A 21,175-nucleotide genomic window follows, 5' to 3' on the forward strand; every position below is an offset into this window, starting at 1 on the left:
AGCTGACACCTTGATGTTGGCCTTGTGAAGCCAGAAGTAGAGACACCAGCTGAGAGACTACAGAGTGGTGAGCAAAACAAAAAACCCATTGTGTGGGTTGTTTTAGATTTATTTATGTATTTATTTTTTTAAGCCATTAAATGTGCGGTGATTTGTTCTAGCAGCAATAGGAAATGAATGCATTTACACATTAATGTCAGTGTCCGTCATAGACTGTGACTTTTGGAAGTAGATGGACTTTGGCTGTTTAGTCCCCACCCTCTGATACCTACCCCAATGCCTGGCATATGGTAGCTGCTCACCAAGTATTTTGTTGCAAAGATGAAGCAATGAAGGTTTATATAACTTGTTTTAATGTCACACAGTAAGGGTTTAAACTAGGCCTTGACCACATGCCAGAATGCCACATATAATGTAATTATTTTGAACGTTAAGAGAGCATCTATAAAGTCTCTGACACACAGTAGGCATTTGGTAGCTATTGTATCCTCCATTCCCCTTAATGATCCTGACCCCAGCTCAGATTTTCCTCGTTGCACTCTGGCTAATTGTGATGTCTTAATGGGCCTCGCTGACTCTAAGTATTCTCTCTTCCAATCTATCTCCTGCCAGATTAATATTCCACAAACACATTAAGTGAGATAATGTCTTTGAAAGAACAGAGCCATCTGGAAAGCCTATGTATTGTTACTATTATTACCATCACTCCCATTTTCATATCACATTAAATCTAGATGGCTGAGCCAAGCTTCCAAGGTGCCAGTCTCACAGCTACTTCCCCTGTCCTCTCGGGTTTCTCTCTCACCATCCCTCTTTGTGCAAGCCAAACCATCTCCTTTAGTTGGTGAAACATCCAGGACTCACTGTTATCCTAAATCTTTGTTTATGCCTTTTTTGGCTTCCCTTTCTAAATATTGCTCAGGCCTCAGCTTAAAAGCCCACCTCTTCCTTACAGTGTCTTAACTATATTATCTGTTGTTGAGCTATAAATTCCTATAGCACTGAACTCTGATCCACACTCCTTTGCATTTATTTTTTTAGTTGATTCCACCATTCTAAATTGCATGTTTTTGATGTGACAGACATGGTACTGGCATAAACTATGACCTTTGCCCAATACTGTTTGGATGGCTTTCAGTTGGTTGTATGTGGTTGTGTGTGAGTGTGTGTGCGTGTAAGTCTTCCCACTCTACAGTAAACCCCTCACAGCCACCTAAGAGTTTGAGTAGTTAGGTACTGGAGTCATACAGGATGCATTCAAATCCTTGTTATTATTTACACCTGTTTGACCCTGGGCATTTTCCTTAGTTTCTCTAAAACTTAATTTCCTCATCTATAGAACAGAGAGAATGATAGTATACGTCAATGAATGTTGTGGGAAATAAAAGGAGGTAATTCATGTAAAGTTCTTAAAATACTCTCTAACCATGTAAGTTAGTGCTCAATAAACATTGTTCATTGCTATTTTTTATTACTAACTTTGCCTCTTCTGTACCTTCCACAATATCTAGTACAATGCTGACATTCGATAAATGTCCTTGGATGAATAATTATTGAAAAATAAGCTACATTAGATGGCTAATCTAGCAGACGAAAACCAGAAAAGGGGTTCAAAAGGGTATGGTCTGAACTGAACATTCATTTGACAGAAACCAGGAAATAACTTGGGAGGTGAAGATAGCCACAAATTATTCCATTGTATATAAATTAAACTAAATTAAACAAGGAACAAGGAAGTCATAATCATTAGGTAACTTTTTTTTTTGAAAAAGTTAAATTAATGTGTCCTGTTAATGGAAATGAAATTCCAGCAATAGAGAAGGGAGGTAATATCACCTCTATCCTCACCCCTCAGTATCCCCATTGCTTAGAGGTACCTACTATAAAAAGGTTCTTGTCTGGTCTTCCCTGAATGAGTCTAATACTAACTCCTTATAGGAGTGTCCCCAAAATTTATTAGTGTACAATATTTTATTGCAAGTTAATATGAGGACATAATTTTGTAGGCATAGAGGCAAAAGAGCAGAGATTTATCAGTACTTTCTAGGTGAATCAGAGATTAATTTTCATGAAGGTATTAAGTCTCAAATGAATCATTAACTAAAAACCATTATAGAGTATGCCCTTTCGTCAATCCATTTAAATGATTGCATTGTTCAAACAGGAAGTTGTAGAAGAATCAGCTTTTAAAAATAGTTGTTAAGCAAATAAATATGTGCATTTATAATCATTCATCAGTCAGTCATGTTGCCAAATTTAAAGCACATTGTTTGGTAATCAGAAAAGCTGATGAACAAATTGAAAAAAAAAATTACAGAAAAAGTCAATGAATAAGCAGTTATTGGAGAACATAAAATGAAAAGGTGGATTAGGAAGCAGAGCATAGAAGCCATGGCTGTATGTGCAGGGTGAGCCTCTGCAGTGTCTTGTCCAGCACTTATCCTCGGAGCTAAAACAACCTACTAATGTTCCCCGACCCCCTTATCCACTGGCGATATACACCAGATGTAAAATAAAATGGACTTCTGTAGCTTTCATTTTCTACCACAATCTTCACCTCTTCTTGCCCTGTTTTACTCTCTGGACTGCTGATTTGCCTCTTCATCTTCTGTGATGATGAAAATGATGACTCTGATGGTGGTAGTGGTGATAATGACAGTGGTTTAACTATATGACTATGCATGGCGGTCCAGAAATTCACATCGGCGAGACATGTCCCTTTATTTTGTTCTACTTCTAAAGTGAATTACTGAATTTGTATTTCAAGTTTCAGTTCCCCCAGGGCAATTTGAAATCTCCCCAAACTCTGTCCCCAGGGCTGTCTCCGTGTAGTCACACAGGGACAAGGCAATGGGGTGTAGGCAGCATGGTGTTTGGGATGCACCATTCTTTCAACCAAACTTTTATTCCTCTCTGTAGATCACAGGACCCTTCTGACACTCCTGAGCCATCTGGGAACAAAAGAACTTGCTGGGGCTATGTCTGACCCCTTACTATTTCCAAGACACTATTGGGCACACAGGAAACTTTCTATTCATTGGAGCACCCGGGAACTCTGTGAGCTGTGTTAGGCCCCTCAGTTTAGGCACAGCCTATGCTTAAGAGCCAGCAATAGCCTTTGAATATCTGACTTCTCCTTATACCACATCCCTCTAAAGCCCTCTTTTGCTTCCAGCTGGAGAGTTTTAAGAGTTTCCCCTTTAAGGGCTCATGTAATTAGATTGGATGTCCCTGGATAATCCAAGATAATCACTCCATTTTAAGGTACATAACCTTAATCATATCTGCGAAATCCCTTTTACTGTTAACAAACATATTCACAAATTCTAGAGATTAGGGTATGGATGTCTGTAGTGGGTAAGGTGGATTATTTGGCCTCCAACATACAGGGGATGCCAAAAAAATGTATATACATTTTAAGAAAGGAAAAAAACTATTAAAATTGTAATAGTCAATATATACCGATAACAAAAGATAAATACAAGTCACATTTGACTTCTGCAATTACAAGAGGTGCTGAAAGATGACGGCGAACTACTGCTTGAGCAACGTTGACCAGAATGTGTACTTGTATACATTTTTTTTTGGCACCCCAGTGTATCTCAAATATGTTGATTTATCTTTATCTCCATTGCTCCGAATCAGTATTATTTGGATGGTTACCATGGACTTCTAATTCGTTTCCCTGCTTTAGTTCTTGCCCTCGTCCAATCCCTTCCAACACAGCAGAACGATCCTCTAAAATTTATTACTCACGTCATGTCACCCTAGAGTTTTCACTATTCTTACATCTAAGTTCCTCATTCTGACCACAGTCACCTCTGGGTTCCGATGTCCTTTGTCGTCTCTAGCTTCTTTTCGCCTCACCCTACCTACCCCTTTCTCACCAGGCTATAATCACAGTGACTTTTTTGTAGTCCCTTAGATATACCAGTGTTTTCTCACCCCTGTTTTGGCCCATCCAGAATTCTCTGCCTGAGATGCTTCCTCCACTACCCTACCCACTCTCTACAACCTGTCTTAACTGTCCCTTTCTTTCTTTCTTTTTTTTTTTTTTTCCAGTTCTGACCTTAAATTGCTGTTTGTGGACCACTCATTGGAAAATTGGTCTGCACCTGTCTGGAATTTCTAGAGTTCTCTCTCACTTGGACTGTGTCCAGAGGTAGCATAAAATTCCCCCTTATTGAGGGCCCCACTTTTACTCTAGCTTTTCCAATGTTTCCTCTCCCTTCTTACATCGGGATGCCATCTAGTTTCCACAGTGGGATGCAGAGCTCTGAGACTTCTTGTGTTTCCTGCATTCCACATTTATACAGGACTCAGACTTCAGAACTCAAAATACTTTTCTCCAATTTTATTAGAACTTCCCTGATTCAATGGATGAAATGGTCCACATGAGCAAGTAATGAATAAGTTACAGGGCAACAAGTTTAACTGAAAAGTAAATCAGTTGATATTTTAACATAGTCTGACATAATTATAAAAATAAAAACAAGAAAAACAACTACAATTTGCTGAGTACTTGTTATATCCCTGTGATAGCAGTACCATTAAATGCTAGTTTTTTTCATCTTCAAAATAGCCTGGTGACATAAGTAATATTTATATTGTTTTACTGATGAGTAATCTGAGGCTTCATAAGATAATATGCTCTTTTCAAAGGCTTCTAATTAGAAAGGATCATTGGCTTCTTTCTGGCAAATATGTTGATTTTCCACCTGCTTTGGTTAATTGTCTTTCTTGGTCTTTACAGGGTCTGGACCCCTCTTACCCATTAATGACTTTTGGTATTTGAGGGAACACCATGAATGCCCTCGCTTTTCCCACATGTAATTGTGTGGAGGGCGTACAGTACATATGTTTGGTGAAACTGCAATTCCCCGTCAAATGCATTAGAACAGGCAGGCAGAGAGTTGAATCACCATAGAAAATTCCAGGAACTTAGAAGACCTGAGTACAAGGAGCATAGAAAGACATGATAAAGAAGTGCTAATTAAGCAGTCGATTCTCCAAAGGGAAGTTGTGTCCAAATCTAGAAATCTGCGGACATCTTGGAAGAAGGGTTATTTGAAACAGCCAGAGAGCTAAGACAAGGGGCACAAGCTAGGGCAATGACTAAGTGTAGTGCTCTTCAGAGGGATTACTCAGGGTGACCCCCTTAGCATCACCCAGTCCTGGAAGAGACTTGCTTTTGTATGTCCCAGGAGCGTCTAGTCTTGAAACTAGCCAAGCTGAATTCTCTAAGAACATTCTGTGGTTCAGACCTTGCGTGATCTACAACTAGAGCTATTGATTCTCAGCAGAGTCACAAGGTGGAGAACACCTCTCCCCACTTTTACTTTCCTGTCATAATCACGTTTTATGCCAGCAAGGAGGGATGCACACCCACTGTCTGTATCACAGACAAGTGATAGTCATGAATCTTCAACATTTTTAATTGCCAAGCATAGCTTAAGTGAGGATTTTAAAATGGATATCTCACTTAAAATATCCAGCTAGAACTATATCAAGTATCTAATAAATGTAGCAAACTTATTAATGATGAATAAATAAGGCATTCTGAATATCGAGTTTAAGCAACAAGGGAAAATGTTTGAAATCCTAAGTATGTCTTGCAACAGTTTTTTGAATTCTTTGGGGACTTGGCATCAAAAACAATAAATATTTCTGTTTTCTTAACATTGAAGTCAGTGGTTTTGAAATTTTTAATGTTTTATTTTGGAATAATTTTGACTTATAGAAATGTTGTAAAGATAGCACAGGGAGTTCCCACTTATCCTTCACCCACTTCCCCCTAAGTTAATTGTATATTATCATGGTTCCTTTGTCAAAACTAAGAAACCAACATTGGTAAGTTACTATTATCTAAACTCCAGCTGCATTTGATTTTCACCAGTTTTTCTAATAATATCCTTTTTCTATCCCAATATCCAATCGAGGATACCACATTGCATTTAGAAGCCATTAGGTTTTAATCTTGTCTTTTTTCACTCTGGAAAGTTAACTACAGCAAACTAACTATAGCGGGCAACCTATTTCTCCATTTTGTCTGGTGCAATTTACAGCAGTTTCTACATGTTGCCAGAATTTCTGTTTGAAAAGAGATATATCCAATCTGCTGGTGGGTTTTATCTGAAGTTCCCCAAATAACTTCAAGACTGCAAGTGAACTGATTATTTTGATAGTGGGAAGACAGACTAAGTGTCAGGAAACTTCGTGAGACAGTTTAGTATACAGTACTAATACAGACGTAAGGATTTTTATTTCTTAGTTTGGACTGTGGCTTCTCACTCATTGACATTCTTCCTAAATCAACACTGCCATTGGTGCAGATTAATATATTTTCAGTCTAGGGTCAGTAAGAAAAAAAAAGTATGACTATATTTTTTGTTGTCATAACAATTAGCCATACTAATGATATTTCCTTTAGGGGTAAATAACATTTAAAAAAATCTGATCAATCGTATCATTCTCAATTACATATTTTCCATAGAGTATTCCTTACAGTCTTTCCACTCAAGACTCCTGATGAGAGAGAATATCTAACTCAGACCCTTGAGATTTGGGAGCTTTTCATAAGAGCCTGCCAAAAGAAAAAAAAATCTGTGAAGTCTTCAGCTTTAACTTAAAAATTGATATGTTTTGCATTCTACTCCATGATATATTTACATTTGTTTTCATACAACATTAATGTTTTAAATTATTTACTAGGAGGTCAAAACTGAGTCTTATTTATCCTGTTTTCATAAACTTTCTTTCCCACTAATGGTCGTGGTATGGATGTCCCTGTTTGAGAAGCAGAGCCCATTAATGGAAGTTCATGCTCGTCAAGGTGTTTTGTTTTGTTTTTGTCTTGTTTGTCTGTTTGTTTTATTGTGGCCTCAATTAACCTCTTTAACCAAATCTCATTCTATAAATATCATGATTTCCATACAGGGGGGAAAAAAATGTCTCAAGGTTAGGCCTTAAGTTCTCATGCTTCTGGACTAATAACTATATGTATGGTTCCTTCTATCTTCAATATCCCGCCTGCTTTCTCACTTAACCAACACTTGTATGTGGTAAAGAGGCTAATGACACAGGTCTTGGTCAGGGCGACTGGGCATCTGGGTATGTTCTACCAACATATAGAGAACTCTTTACCATGTAGTCATGATATTTAAAATTGTAGAACTGCCATACATCAGCCAAATGACCTTGAGCCAAAACCTCACTAAGCTTTCATTTCCAACTAGTAAAATGGAGATTGATAGTAGTCACTCTCTTTCAGATTTTTTAATGAGAATTAAATGATATGATGCATGCAAAACAGTTAGCTAACTGTCTGACCCATAACAAGAGCTCAATTATTTTATTATTTCTTATATTTTAAGATCCAGTTCAAATGTCACTTTTTTGTGGCGTGTTTTTTTCATTTCCATGAATAATTAGTGATGTTTTTCTTTGGGTTTCCTTGCATTTTTTTAAAGCGTATATTAAAAGGATTATCATGGAAAAATCATATGCTTTTAGGCAATAAAGTCATAAAACAGCAAATTTAGTGTGTGTATGTGAGATAACCATGATAAGAGTGAAATATTTTTTTGGAGGGGAACCTCTGTATTTTTCAAAATTTCTACCACAAACATGCATTAATGTTATAATCTGAAATAAAACAATATTATACTGTTCTAACTATGTTAAATTTATTTTATCAAAGTAATATATGCATAGTCCCTTTTCCTGCCACTCCCTACCTACTGAATCCTGTTCCCCAAAGGATATCATTTTCAAATCTTTTCATTGTTTCTTCCATTATATACCATCATATTTCTAAGTAGCATGCATATGTTAACCCTCAAAGTTACCATTTTAAACATCTGTTGGCTTTCTACCACGGAAGATAAAAGCTTCTCTCTTGCACCGTTACCCAATTTCCCAGTATTTTTCTCCATCTTCCCAATATAGTTAGTCCTAGCACAGGATATTTCATTAAATCATTATACTACATTATTATGATGACTATGTAAATATAATCCATAGCTGAAGTATGTGATTTATTATGTTTATTTTGTACATTTTGAGTCCCTGGAATTAATAACTGTTTCATGATTTGTTTGTTTAAAGTTTATGCACCTATTATTGCATTTTCCCAAACTCTCCCATGAAAGAGTTAATTACCTCTGAATGGCATATATATCCAATAATCTCTCTTTTTCTTGGAGAAATCTTTCCCTGACACTTTTTCCTCCAGGCTTATTTATGACTGTTTCTTTTCTAGGCCTCTGTTATGTACTGAATTGCATCTCCCTAAAATTCGTATGCTTAAATCCTAATCCCCAGTACCTCAGAATGTGACGCTGTTTGGAGATAAGGCCTTTAAACAGATGATTAAGTTAAAAGAAACCCTTAGTGTGTGTCCTAATACTATCAGTATAGTGTATTTCACCTTTGTTTTTTGAGTCCACAACATTTTGTGTATTATTTTCAATGTTTGTTTAGATTTAGCTACATATTTACTACTTTCTTTGCTTTTAATTGTTTCTTGCAGTTATATGTGGGAGGAATTTCCTTCTGCCTTAAACATACCCTTAAGAATGATTTTGTGCAGGGCTACTGCTAATAAACTTTCAATTTTTATTTGTCTGAAAATGTCTTTGTTCCACTCTTGTTTTTCAGAGATACTGCTAATGGGTTTAGAATTCTAGGCTGCAGTAATTGTCTCTCAATATGTTGACTATATCATTCTGATTTGTATTGTTACTCCTGAGAAATCAGTTTCCTTTGCATAACTGTTTTGAAAATGTTCTATTATTTCTGCTTGCTTGCTTTTAAAATGTGCTCTTTTTCTTTATTGTCCTGTGGTTTCGTTATAATGTGTCTAAGTTATTTTTATTTTTCGTGCTTGTAGTTTGGTGGGATTCTTAAAAATGTGGTTTGATTTCTTGTTTGTACTGGAAAATTTTCAGCCAAAATTCATTCCAATATTGCTTCTGTCCCTCTCTTTTCTCTTGGAACTCTGAGATGTATGCTAGATTTTCTTCAATATCTGGGCCTCTTTGCTTCTCTTTTATGTGTTCCATATCATCTCTCTGTATGGTTCAAGATGATTTCTTCAAATCCATCTTATACTTTACGAATTCCCTTTTCTTCTTTCTCTAATACGCTATTAAACTCGGCTGTTCTATTTGCAATATTTTCAGTCTGGTCATTGATTATAATAGTTTCTTTTATTCTATACATATTTTCAAGCTTGTGTTTTATTTCTTTAAGCATATTAAATAGTTATTGTAATCTGTATCTGATTATTTGATTTGATGATTTTGTAATACTGTGTCCGCTCTCGTTTAATACTGGTTTTTATTCATGGTACCTTATTTCCTTGTGAATTTAGTTTGTTGTTTTTTTATTTTGTTTTGTTTTGTTTTTTTATGATCTTGTTTTCCTTGGAGTTTTATTCGTGGGAATTACCTGCAGTCTGGCATAAAGGTGAATACTACAGAGGCAATTTGCCTTTGACTTTACCAAATGCTGCAAATACAGGGCCACTCTAATTTAAGTATGTGATGAACTTTATTTTGAATCACGGTGAGATTATAGATTGAAAGCTTGGAACGGCTGTGGAAGGGCTGCAGAAGGGCTGTAATATTTATGTTCTCACTGGTCATTTTTTATTTAGGACTCATTATCAAGTTTCAAGACAATTAATCGTTGAATCCACTGAAAAAGATTTTATTGGTTTTGTCTTGGATTCTAAATCATTGTTACACTAAAAGGGTTTTTACACTCTCCAAGTCCTTGCTTTAGCAGAGAAATCTATTTGACTCCCTGCTTTTAGCAAATCCTGGGCTGTATTTTCTGTCTTTCCTTCCACGAGTCCATAAAAACTTAAATTCAAGTTCATGTGGTTTGGCAATTGTCTTTAGAGTGAAGACCAGCTGCAGAGCTCTACTTAGTTTTTTTGAATTGTCATTCTTTATCTGTGCCTGACTTGAGAATTTCTTACTTTCGTGAGAGCTTATCAATGCTTCAACTATATTTACTTGTTTGTTTGTTTTAAATTTGTATTAAATTTATTTAAAAGAAAAAACAGTTTACACACTTCTTCCACCTCTACCCCCATTTCTTGCAATCACCAATCTGTTCTCTATATTTATGAGCTTGGAATTTTTGTTAGATTCTATATCTAACAGAGATCATACAATATTTGTCTTCCTTTGTCTGAATTATTTCATTTAGCATAATGCTTTCGAAGTCCATCCATGCTGTCACAAATGGCAAGATTTCATTATTTTTATGGCTAAATATTCCATTGTATATCTGTACTACAATTTATTTTCTTCCAAAGGCAGTTTAGATTTTATTTTACATTTTTGTATTTTTCCCACAGTGCCTCATCCACCACTGTCACTCATCTTATGATTGTTTTCCTTTCCCAGATTAATAATACATGCAACAGGCAGACACAGGGATATTTTTTTTGACTTTTAATAACTGAAGCAAAAAAAGATCTAAAACCGCAGCTTCTGGAAGAACCATTTGTTCTTGCCAGTCTTATACCCCCCTTCAAACTTGACCTTGGCCTCCCTTGCATTTCAGAGCAGGGTCTCTGAAGACATCTTTGTTGAGGACAGTTTTGTCCAAGAGGATATCCGTAAAGTACCTTGTGGGCATGAGGTGATTGTAGTTATAAATTTTCACAAAAGATTTGATCTGTGATCTCTTAGCAATTTTCTTCTGCCCATGCCACCTGTCACATTTCAGGGACAGCAGTCAATTCCAGCCACCAGAGCATGGCTGTAGGAGCGGCTGAGGTGCCATCATCAATGTTCTTCACAATGACTGTTTTGCAGCTGGAGTAGTGTCCGGCCAAGGCCAGCACCACCTTCCTGGGGTGCATAAACTTGCCCATTTTGACAGCAGCCACACAGGCCTACAACAGAAAGGCTATACTAAAATTTCTTTATCCATTCATCCATCCATGTACACTTAAGTTGTTTCTATATCTTGGCTATTATAGATAATGCTGCAATGAACATGAGGGTGTATATATCTTTTCAAATTAGTGATTTTGTTTTCTTGGATAAATAAATACCCAGAAGTAGAATTGATGGATCATATGGGAGTTCTATTTTTAATTTTTTTGAGGCATCTCCGAACTGTTTTCCATAGTGGTTGCACCAATTTACATTCCTACCAACAATGCACAAGGGTTCCCTTTGCTCCACGTTTTCACCAATACTTGTTATTTCTTGTCTTTTTGATAACAGCTGTTTTAACAGGAGTAATATCTCATTATGGTTTTGATTTACATTTTCCTGATGATTAATGATATTGAGTATCTTTCCATATACCTGGTGGCCATCAGTATGTCATAGGAAAAAAGTCTATTCAGATCTTCTGCCCCTTTATTAATTAGATTTCTTTTATATTGAGTTGTATGTGTTCTTTGTATATTTTGTATTTTAGCTCTATCAGATATATAATTTGCAATTATTTTCTCTCATTCACTAGGTTGTCTTTTCATTTGTGTTGGTTTTCTTTGCTCAGCAAAAACATTTTTTCTTGATGTAGTCCCATTTGTTTGCTTTTGCTTTTGTTCCTTTCGCTTTTGGTGTCATATTCAAAAGAAGTCATCACCAAGACTTATGTGAAGGAGCTTACTGACTATGCTTCTAGGAGTTTTATGGTTTCAGGTCTTACATTCAAGTCTTTAATCCATTTTGAGTTAATCTTTGTGTATGGTGTAAAACAGTGGTCCAATTTCATTCTTTTACATGTGGCTGTCCAATTTTTCCAACACCATTTATTAAGGAGACTGTCCTTTCCCCATTGTATAGTCTTGATTTCTTTATAGTAAATTAATTGCCCATATATGCATGGGTTTATTTCTAGGCTTTCTATTCTGTTTCATTTACCTATGTGTCTGTTTCTATGTGAATACCATACTGTTTTAATTACTATAGCTTTGCAATATAGCCTGAAATTAGGGAATGTGATGCCTCCCACTTTGTTCTTCCTCAAGATTGCTTTGGCTACTTGGGGGTTTTTCTGGTTCCATACAAATTTTATGATTGATTGTTGTATTTCTGTGAAAAATACCATGAGAATTTTGATAGGGGTTGCATTGACTCTTTAGATTGCTTTGGGTGCTTTGGGTGACATGGATATTTTAACAATAATAATTCTTCCAATCCATGAATATGGAATATCTTTCTATTTATTTGAGTCTTCAATTTCTTTCATCATGTCTTATAGTTTTCAAGTAATGGTCTTTTACCTCCTTGGTTAAATTGATTCCTAGATATTTCATTCTTTTTGATACAATTGTAAATGGGATTGTTTTCTTAATTTCCCCTTCTGATAGTTTATTATTAGTGTAAAGAAATACTACGGTATTTTGCATATTGATTTTGCAAAATTTACTGAATTTGTGTATTAGTCTTCACTGTGAATCATCTGTACTGAACCTGGAACTCATCCCCTATCCTGGCCACTGCTCAAAGCCAGCCCTCTGCCACCTCTTTACAGCACCCTTGGACCACCCCAAGGCCCGCACTGCAGCTCTAGTGCTGCACAGTTGCTGCCACAGTATCTCTTCAGCCACTCACCATGACAACCACATCCCCTCAAAGGTGTGCCAGAACTACCACCGGGACTCCGAGGCCACCATCAGCCTTCAGGTCAGCCTGGAGCTCTCGGCATCCTATGTCTACCTATCTATGACTTACAATTTGACTAAGATGATGTAGCTTTAAAGAAATTTGCCTAATAGTTTCTTCACCAGTCTCATAAGGAGAGGTAACATGCTAAGAAACTGATGAAGCTGCAAAACCAATGAGGTGGCTGAATCTTCTTTCAAGATATCAATAATCCAGTGTGTGATAACTCAGAGAGTGGGCTGAATACAATGGAGTGTGCACTACCCTTGGGAAAAAGCATGGACCAGACTCTACTGAAACTGTACAAACTTGCCACTGACAAAAATAATACCCACTTGTGTGACTTCGTTGAGACTCATTACTTGAATGGGCAGGTGAAATTCATCAAAGAATTGGATGACAATGTAGCCAACTTGTGCAAGATGGGGGACCCCCAGAATCTGGAATGACAGAGTATCTTGTTGACAAGCACAGTCTAGGACACAGATAATGAGAACTAAGACTCAGGCTGGCTTCCCATAGCCGCAGGGTGACTTCTCTGGTCGCCGAGGCAGTGCATGCATGTTGGGGTTACCTTTATCTTTACTGTAAGTTGTACCAAAACATCTACTTAAATCCTTTCATTTGTACCATTTCTTCAATTAAGGTAACGTGGTACTTCAAAGTCAGATAAATTTCATCCATTTTGCCATTCTTTAACAGTACCTAACCTGAGAATTTCTTACTTTTCTGAGAGCTTATTAATGTCTCAAATTTATTTTTAATATTGTATCCAGGATTTTTAGGATGTTTCAGCAGGAAGGGTTTATCCAGGAAACTGACTTCCTGTATTATCATTAAGAACAGTCCTGAGGCTGCTCAGAGAATAGTATTATCAATAATAATGTGTTGAATGTACTTGCTTGTGTTTCTTCCCTGCTAGACTGACAGCCCCTCCAAGATAAAGACTGTTGTTTGTCTCAGTGCCTGGCTTATAATAAGGACTCAGTATATATTGAATAAACAAATAGTAGTAACTTCAACATCAAATCACATTTTCTTATCCTTTACTGATTTCTTATGAAGCACATTTCTCAACTTCTAATTAGGACAAGATAAAGAGATCCAATTTGAAATTTGATTAACTGATGCTAGAAAGTTTAGGTACTTTTGAGTTTTTGTGTTTCTTTATTTGTGGCATAACCTACAGGAGAAGTTTACTATTGACGTAATTATTAAATTCAGTGTATTATTAAAATCCATAATATAAACCAGATGCCCTCACTCCAGAAGATCAAAAATAAAACAAAACAAAATCCTGTTATATAACATTGACTTTTCATTGTCTCATTTTTGGTGGCTTGTTGCTATGGAAATCTCCCCATACTATCTGCAGACGTGAATCAGATACTGGGCAGCACAACATCTGCAGTGCTGCAGTGTACCATATGGTGAATTTACTGCAACCAACAGAGACAAGTAAAAACTCCACAAATGGATCCAACACCTCAAGAGTTGAGGCAACTAGGGTTAAATAGGCCTCATTGCCTGTTTCTCAGCAATGCCCAAATTCAAAAAGGCATTTGTCTGAGAGATTGAATACATAAGTGTTGAGCTAGCACTTGAAATAGGTAGGCAAAATAGGATGCTGTGAGGACAGCTCCAGGAGAAAATCTCAAATCTGAACTGGGAAACGCTGCCTCTAGCCATCACGGTTGCCTGGTCTCCACATGAGTCCAGGTCATTAGTGTTTATAAAATACTACTGATTTGTTGATCTATAGCTCTTAGATCTCTAGCTCTTAGAAAACATCTCAGCGTGTGTTTCACAATTTTTTAACATAACACAATTGGATGGTGGGTGGGTGATAGAACTGGGAAGTTAATTCTTGATGTGTCTAGAGTGATAGTTGATGGGAGCAGATGACTACCATTTGTTGACCTTCACACATGCTAGAACTTTAAGCATTCTAATTCTTTTTTTTTTCTAACATTCCTACAAAGATAAATATTGTCCCCATTTGACAGATAAGGACACTAGAATTAAAACATATTAATTTGCCTGTCAGTTATAGTTTGTAAACATGATGTGAAGTTTAGGTTTCACTGCAAGTCTATCTAACCTTAAACCTTGTTCTTTTGTTATTATATAAAAGTTTCTCTTTGAGAGATGTATACACAGATTAAAGGTCAGCAGTGTACTCTAGAGTTAGACCACCTAGGCCTAAAAGTCAGCTCCATCTTTTATTATCTATGTGACTTCAGATCACATACTTAACCTCTCATACCTCCAGTTTTCCCATCTGTAAATGGAGGTAATGAATGTACTAGGAGGATTCTTGGGAGAATTAAGTGACCTATTGCACAGGGCCTACTCAGTGCCACGTAAGTGCTCAATAAGGATTAATTACTATCATTGTGTACATTCACTAATCTTAAAATATTAGTTTTGGATGTCCAAGGACAAACAATTTTTTTTTCTTTTAGGACAGCATGTTGACTAGGGCAATAGTTCTCAAACAGGTTCCCAGACTGTCAGTATTGCCATCAGCTAAGAACTTGTCAAAACAGCAAATTAGTAAGCCTTATTCCAGATATACTGAATAAGAACTGTAGAGATGGAACCCAGCCATCTGTGTTTTTCCTACTTTTACCCAAGGCCAACTCTGCCAAAAAGATGCTTTTGGAACCAATCCTGAGATACCATGATGTTTCTAGACTCAATTCCTACAGCTTCAAATGGGTGCCTCAATCAGTTTGTTCTCTGAGACCATCTAATCGCTAAGATTCTTGGTTAATAATTAATCATGTTGTCTTGACTGCATTTGAAATGACCAGTTATTTCACAATGATTTCCTTTTGTGTGGAATGAGATGTAATGCTGTGATGGTCACAGCCATTTGAAGATACTACTGGAATTTCTCAAGAGTTGCAGCAGACAAAACATTTGAGGTGCCCCTAGCAGTAGGCTGGTCTCTCTCCATTTAAAAAGTTAACATTTAATTAGTCTTTTTTTTTTTTTTTTCCTGACTAGGGATTGTTTGAATAGACTTTGTAAGGCTTTTTTTAAGTTTCACATTTTGTGAAGGCTCATAAGTAGAAAGTGACACATTGATAAACTTAGATTAAGCCTGCTTCAGTACAGGAACAAAACTCACAAGAATTTATTTGAAATTTAGTAAGATTAATTTAACACCATTCTCAAAAATGAAAATTAAACTGCTTATTTTATGTAAGTCAAGAGGAAATTAAATTTAAGATAATTTATTAATGTTTTTAAATAAATGAGAATGCTTAAATGCTTTAAATGTTTCAACCTCCCTAATTGTTTTAACCCATTTAACTTTCCTAAATCTCTTTTCCTAATCTATAAAACAAAGGGATTATTTCAACTGATTATAGTTTTTTTTTCCTAGTTGTAAGAAAAGAATGGTGCAATGAACACATTGACACCTATCATTTACATTGAGGAATAGAATGTTTAATTCCTTTGTGAGTCTTTCTGGAGTAGACTCAGATCTAGCTAGATAAAAAATTTGGTCTTTTGAGACTTCTGCAGAAATTATCAATTTGTAGCAGTTTCTGGACTGCTGGCATCTAGTAGTTATGTAGAAGCTCTTGATTCGAGCAAATGGAAAATTTCAGTTAGGATGAGTTTGTTAATCTCTTTTCCCAGCTGACCCTCAATATCTTCATCTGATTCATAGTATGTTAATATTACCTGGCTCAAAGTTATTTTTTGTTATTGTTGTTGTTTTAATTTTAGTAGATGTTTCCTTGGGACCCAAAAGGCAATTTCCACTTTCTGAATATTTAATAGGTATATTCCCCAATGGTGCCAAACAAAAATGGCATCATCAGATTATGCTATAGTGTAATTTAATACAGATCATATTTGTGTTGTGGAAAGAGATTTGGACAGCATTCAAAACCTGCATTCATATTCTAACTATGATATGTACTTGCAGTACAACCTTAAAGACATGGCATAAGCTTTCTTTTAAGTTATTTTAAGTTCTCTCAAGAAAATAACAAATAAATACTTAATAGATTATAATGAAGATAAAATGAAGTTAAGTGTGTTGTCTAAATATTTATATCTGTTCCTACTGTAAAAAAAGGATATAAGGAAGTTAAACAAAAGAGTGTTCATTTTATGTATTTTGGCATTTCATAGATAATCTGTTTTTTTACTACTCTTTGGTTCTGTGGTGTCTCTTTGGTTTTATTGTTTGTCAAAATTTTGGTTTTGTGTGTTTAGCTTGTAAGCATTCATTCTAGAATTAATTTTTTTGTAAAGTCATAAATACAAGAAGATAGAATGTTTTATACTTCAGTGGCAGTGCTGTTAGTCTTCAAATATAAATATTTTCATTTGAAAACTACGAGATTATTAAACTAACTTTCTATAACACTAATTCATAAGTGTGGAATTTGGGGAGCTTTTGCTTTTAGTTTAAACCCCTCTCATTGAATTTCCATGTAGAATGAATACAAATATTGTGCTAAAATTACAAATGTTCCTATTATGTTTAATTAGAGATACAGAGCATTTAAATAAGAGGAAGACTAAGTAACCTGTTAATGAAATTACATTGTCCTATTCTTTTATTTTCAGATGAGATTAACCTTTTTTTTTTTTTTTTTTTTTTTTTAATTCCCATTTCCCCAGCCTCCTCAACTTTGGCAACCATCAGCTTGTTCTCTATATCTATGGGTCTGTTTCTATTTTGTTTTGTTCATTCATTTTTTTTTTTTTTTATATTCCACCTATAAGTGAAATCATACAGGATTTGTCTTTCTGTGTCTTATTTCACTTAACGTAATATTCTCTAGGTCCATGCATGTTGTTGCAAATGGCAAGATTTCATTATTTTTTATTGCTGAATAATGTTCTACCACATATATATCAGTGTTTCTTTATCCATGTTTACTGATGGATATCTTAGTTGCTTCCATATCTTAGCTATTACTAGTAACACTGCAGTGAACATAGAAGTGTATATATATTTTCAAATTAGTGTTTTTGTTCTCTTTGGATAAATACCCAGAAGTGGAAGTGCTGGATTATATGGCAGCTCTATTTTTAGTTTTTTTGAGGAAACTCCATACTGATTTCCATAGCGGCTGCACAAAATTAAAATTCCACCAACAGTGCATAAGGGTTCCCTATTCTCCACATCCTCATCCGCATTTGTCGTTTGTTGATTTATTGATGATAACCATTCTGACAGGAGTGAGGTGGTATCTCATTGTGGTTTTAATATGCATTTATTTCATGATTAGTGATGTTGAGCATCTTTTCATGTGTATATTGTCCTTCTGTATGTCCTTGTTAGAGAAATATCTCTCCATGTCCTGTACCCAGTTTTTAAATAGATTGTTTTTTGGTGTTAAATTGTATAAGTTCCTTATATATTTTTCATATTAACCCTTTACCAGATGTATCATCGGTGACAATCCTCTCACATTCAGTAGGTTGTCTTTTCATTTTTTGTTGGTTTATTTGGCTGTGCAAAAACTATTTAGTTGATGTAGTCCCATGTGTTTACTTTTTGGTTTCTCTTGCGTGAAGACATAGAAAAACAAAAGAGTGAAGTCAAAAATTTGCTGCCTTTGTTTTCTTCTAGGAGTTTATGGTTTCAGGTCTTACATTTAAGTTTTTAATCCATTTTCAATTCTTTTATGTGGTTTAAGAAAGTGGTCTAGTTTTATTTATTTATTTTTTGCATTTATCTTTCCAGTTTTCCCAGCACCATTAATTGAGGAGACTATGTTCACCACATTGTATATTCCTGCCTCCTTTGTCATAGATTAATTGACCATATAGGCATGGATTTATTTTTGGGGCTCTCTATTCTGTTCCATTTATCTAGATCTTTATTTTTATGCTAGTACCATCCCATTTTGATTACTATAGCCTTGCACTATAATTTGGTATCAGGTAACATGATACCTCCAACTTTGTTGTCCTTTCTAAGGTTGTTTTGGCTATCAGGAATCTTAATGTGGTTCCATATAAATTTTAGGGATATTCTAGTTCTATGAAAAAAATGTCATTGTTATTTTTATAGGGATTGCTTGAATCTGTAGATTGCTTTGAGTAGTGTGGACATTTTAACAATGTTAATTCTTCCTATTAGCATGCTTCTTGTATATGCTTCAATTTATTTGTAACTTCTTCAATTTTTTCAATTTGTTACAGTTTTTCAAATACAGATCATTTACCCTCTTGGTTAAATTTATTCCTAGGTATTTTTTGCTTTCTGATGGCAATTTTAAATGGCATTGTTTTCTTAATTTCTCTTTCTGATAGTTTTTTATTGATGTATGAAAATGCAACCAATTTCTGAATATTAATTTTGTGTCCTGGTATTTTACTGAATTAATTTATAAGTTCTAACAGTTTTTTGGTGGAATCGTTAGGGTTTTCTATATATGGTATCATATCATCTGCAAATAATCATCTGCAAATAATGACAGTTTTACTTCTTTCCAATTTCGATACCTTTTATTTCTGATTGCTGTGGCTGGGACTTTATGTTGAATAAAGTGGTGAAAGTGTACATCTCTGTCCTGATCTCAAAGGAAAAACTTTCAGCTTTTCCCTGTTGAATATGATGTTAAGGGTGGGTTTGTCACATATGGCCTTTATTACATTCAGATATGTTCCCTCTATTCCCACTTTGCTGAGAGTTTTTATCATAAATGGATATGGATTTGTCAAATGCTTTTTCTGCATTTATTGATGTGATTATGAGATTTTTATCCTTCATTTTGTTTATTTATCAATCACATTGATTGATTTGCGGATTTTGAACCAAACTTCAATCCTGGGAATAAATCCCACTTGATCACAGTCTGTGATCTTTTTAACGTATTGCTGAATTTGGTTTGCTAGTACTTTGTTGAGAATTTTAAAATCTATTTTCATCAGGGATATATACCAGGGGTGCCAAAAAAATGTATACAAGTGGACACTGGTCAACACTGCTCAAGCGGTAGTGCGCCGTAATCAGAAATATCTGGATGCTGATTGTAACCACCTTAAATACTTCTTGTAACAAAAGAAGTCAGATGTGACTTGTATTCACCTTTTGTTATTGGTATATATCAAGTGTTACAATTTTAATAGTTTTTTTCTTTCTTAAAATGTGTATACTTTTTTTTTGGCACCATGTTTGTGTGTGTGTGTGTGTGTGTGTGTGTGTGTGTGTGTAATATATATAAAGTCTTTGGCTTTGGTATCAAGTTAATGCTGTCCTCGTAAAATTAATTTGGGAAAGATCCCTCCTCTTGAATTTTTTGGAATAGTTTGAGAAGCATAGGTATTAGTAAAATTTACCTGTGAAGCCATCTGGTCTAGGGTTTTCATTGGGAGTTTTTTATTACTGATTCAAATTCATTATCTATTATTGATCTGTTCATATTTTCTGCTTCTTCCTGATTCAGTCTTAGAAGATTGTATGTTTCTAGGAATTTATCCATTTCTTCCAGGTTGTCCAATTTATTAACATATAATATTCGTGGTGTTTTCTTGTAATCTTTTGTATGTCTGTGGTTCAGTTTTCATTTCCCTTTCATTTCTGATTATTTTTATTGGGGTCCCCTTTTTTTCTTGGTGAGTCTTTCTAAAGATTTATCAATCTTTTCAGAGAATCAGCTCTTGGTTTCATTGACCTTTTCTATTGGTTTCTTAGATTCCCTTGTATTTATTTCCACTCTGGTATTTATTATTTTTTTCCATCAACTTTGGGTTTAGTTTGTTCTTTTCTTTCTAGTTCTTTTAGGTGTAAGATTTCATTGTTTGAGATTGCTCTCTTTTCTTGAGGCAGGCCTGTATTGCTATGAATGTCTCAGAAGTGCTTTGGCTCTGTCCCGTAGATTTTGGGTCATTGTGGTTTGATTTCATTTGTCTCAAGGTATCTTGATTTCTTCCTTCATCTCATTGTTAACCCATTCATTGTTTAGCAGCATGTTATTCAGCCTCCGTGTGTTTGTGTGTTTTTCAGTTTTATTTTTCTAGTTGTATACCATTGTGATCAGAAACAAATGCTTAATGTGATTTCAAGCTTCTTAAATTTATTGATGCTTGCTTTGTGGCTTCACGTGTGTTCTATCTTGGATAATGTTCCATGTGCCCTTGAAAAGAATGTATATTCTGTTTCTTTGGGGTGAAAGATCTTAAAAATATTAATTAAGTCTATCTAGTTAATGTGTCACTTAAGATCACTGTTTCATTATTGATTTTCTGTCTAAATGATCTATCTTTTGATGTCAATGAGGTGTTCAAGTCTCCTCCTGCTATTACTGTCGATCTCTCCCTTTATGTCCATCAATATTTGCTTTATATTTTTAAGTGCTCCTACGTTGGGTGTGTAGCTATTTATGAGAGATGTATCCTCTTATTGAATTGATCCTTTTATCATTATGAAATACCCTTCTTTGCCTCTTGTTTTAATATCTATTTTGTCTGATATAAGTATTGGTACCCCTGTTTTATTTTTTCTGTTTGCATAAAATATCCTTTTCTATCCCTTTACTTTCAGTCTGTGT

At 35.2% G+C, this 21,175-nt stretch overlaps 1 long non-coding RNA gene and 2 pseudogenes across 1 annotated transcript in view; 1 reads left to right on the forward strand and 2 right to left on the reverse strand.

Moving 5' to 3' along the window:
- LOC141572433 (uncharacterized) overlaps positions 1–21,175 on the reverse strand; it is a 151,853-nt gene that overhangs the window by 4,714 nt on the left and 125,964 nt on the right. The gene's annotated exons all lie outside the window — the stretch shown is intronic.
- Positions 10,491–10,891, reverse strand: LOC109451391 (large ribosomal subunit protein eL27; annotated as a pseudogene).
- Positions 11,301–13,131, forward strand: LOC109451375 (ferritin heavy chain; annotated as a pseudogene).

The sequence above is a fragment of the Rhinolophus sinicus genome, linkage group LG06 (assembly GCF_036562045.2).
Source record: "Rhinolophus sinicus isolate RSC01 linkage group LG06, ASM3656204v1, whole genome shotgun sequence".
Lineage (NCBI taxonomy): Eukaryota > Metazoa > Chordata > Mammalia > Chiroptera > Rhinolophidae > Rhinolophus > Rhinolophus sinicus.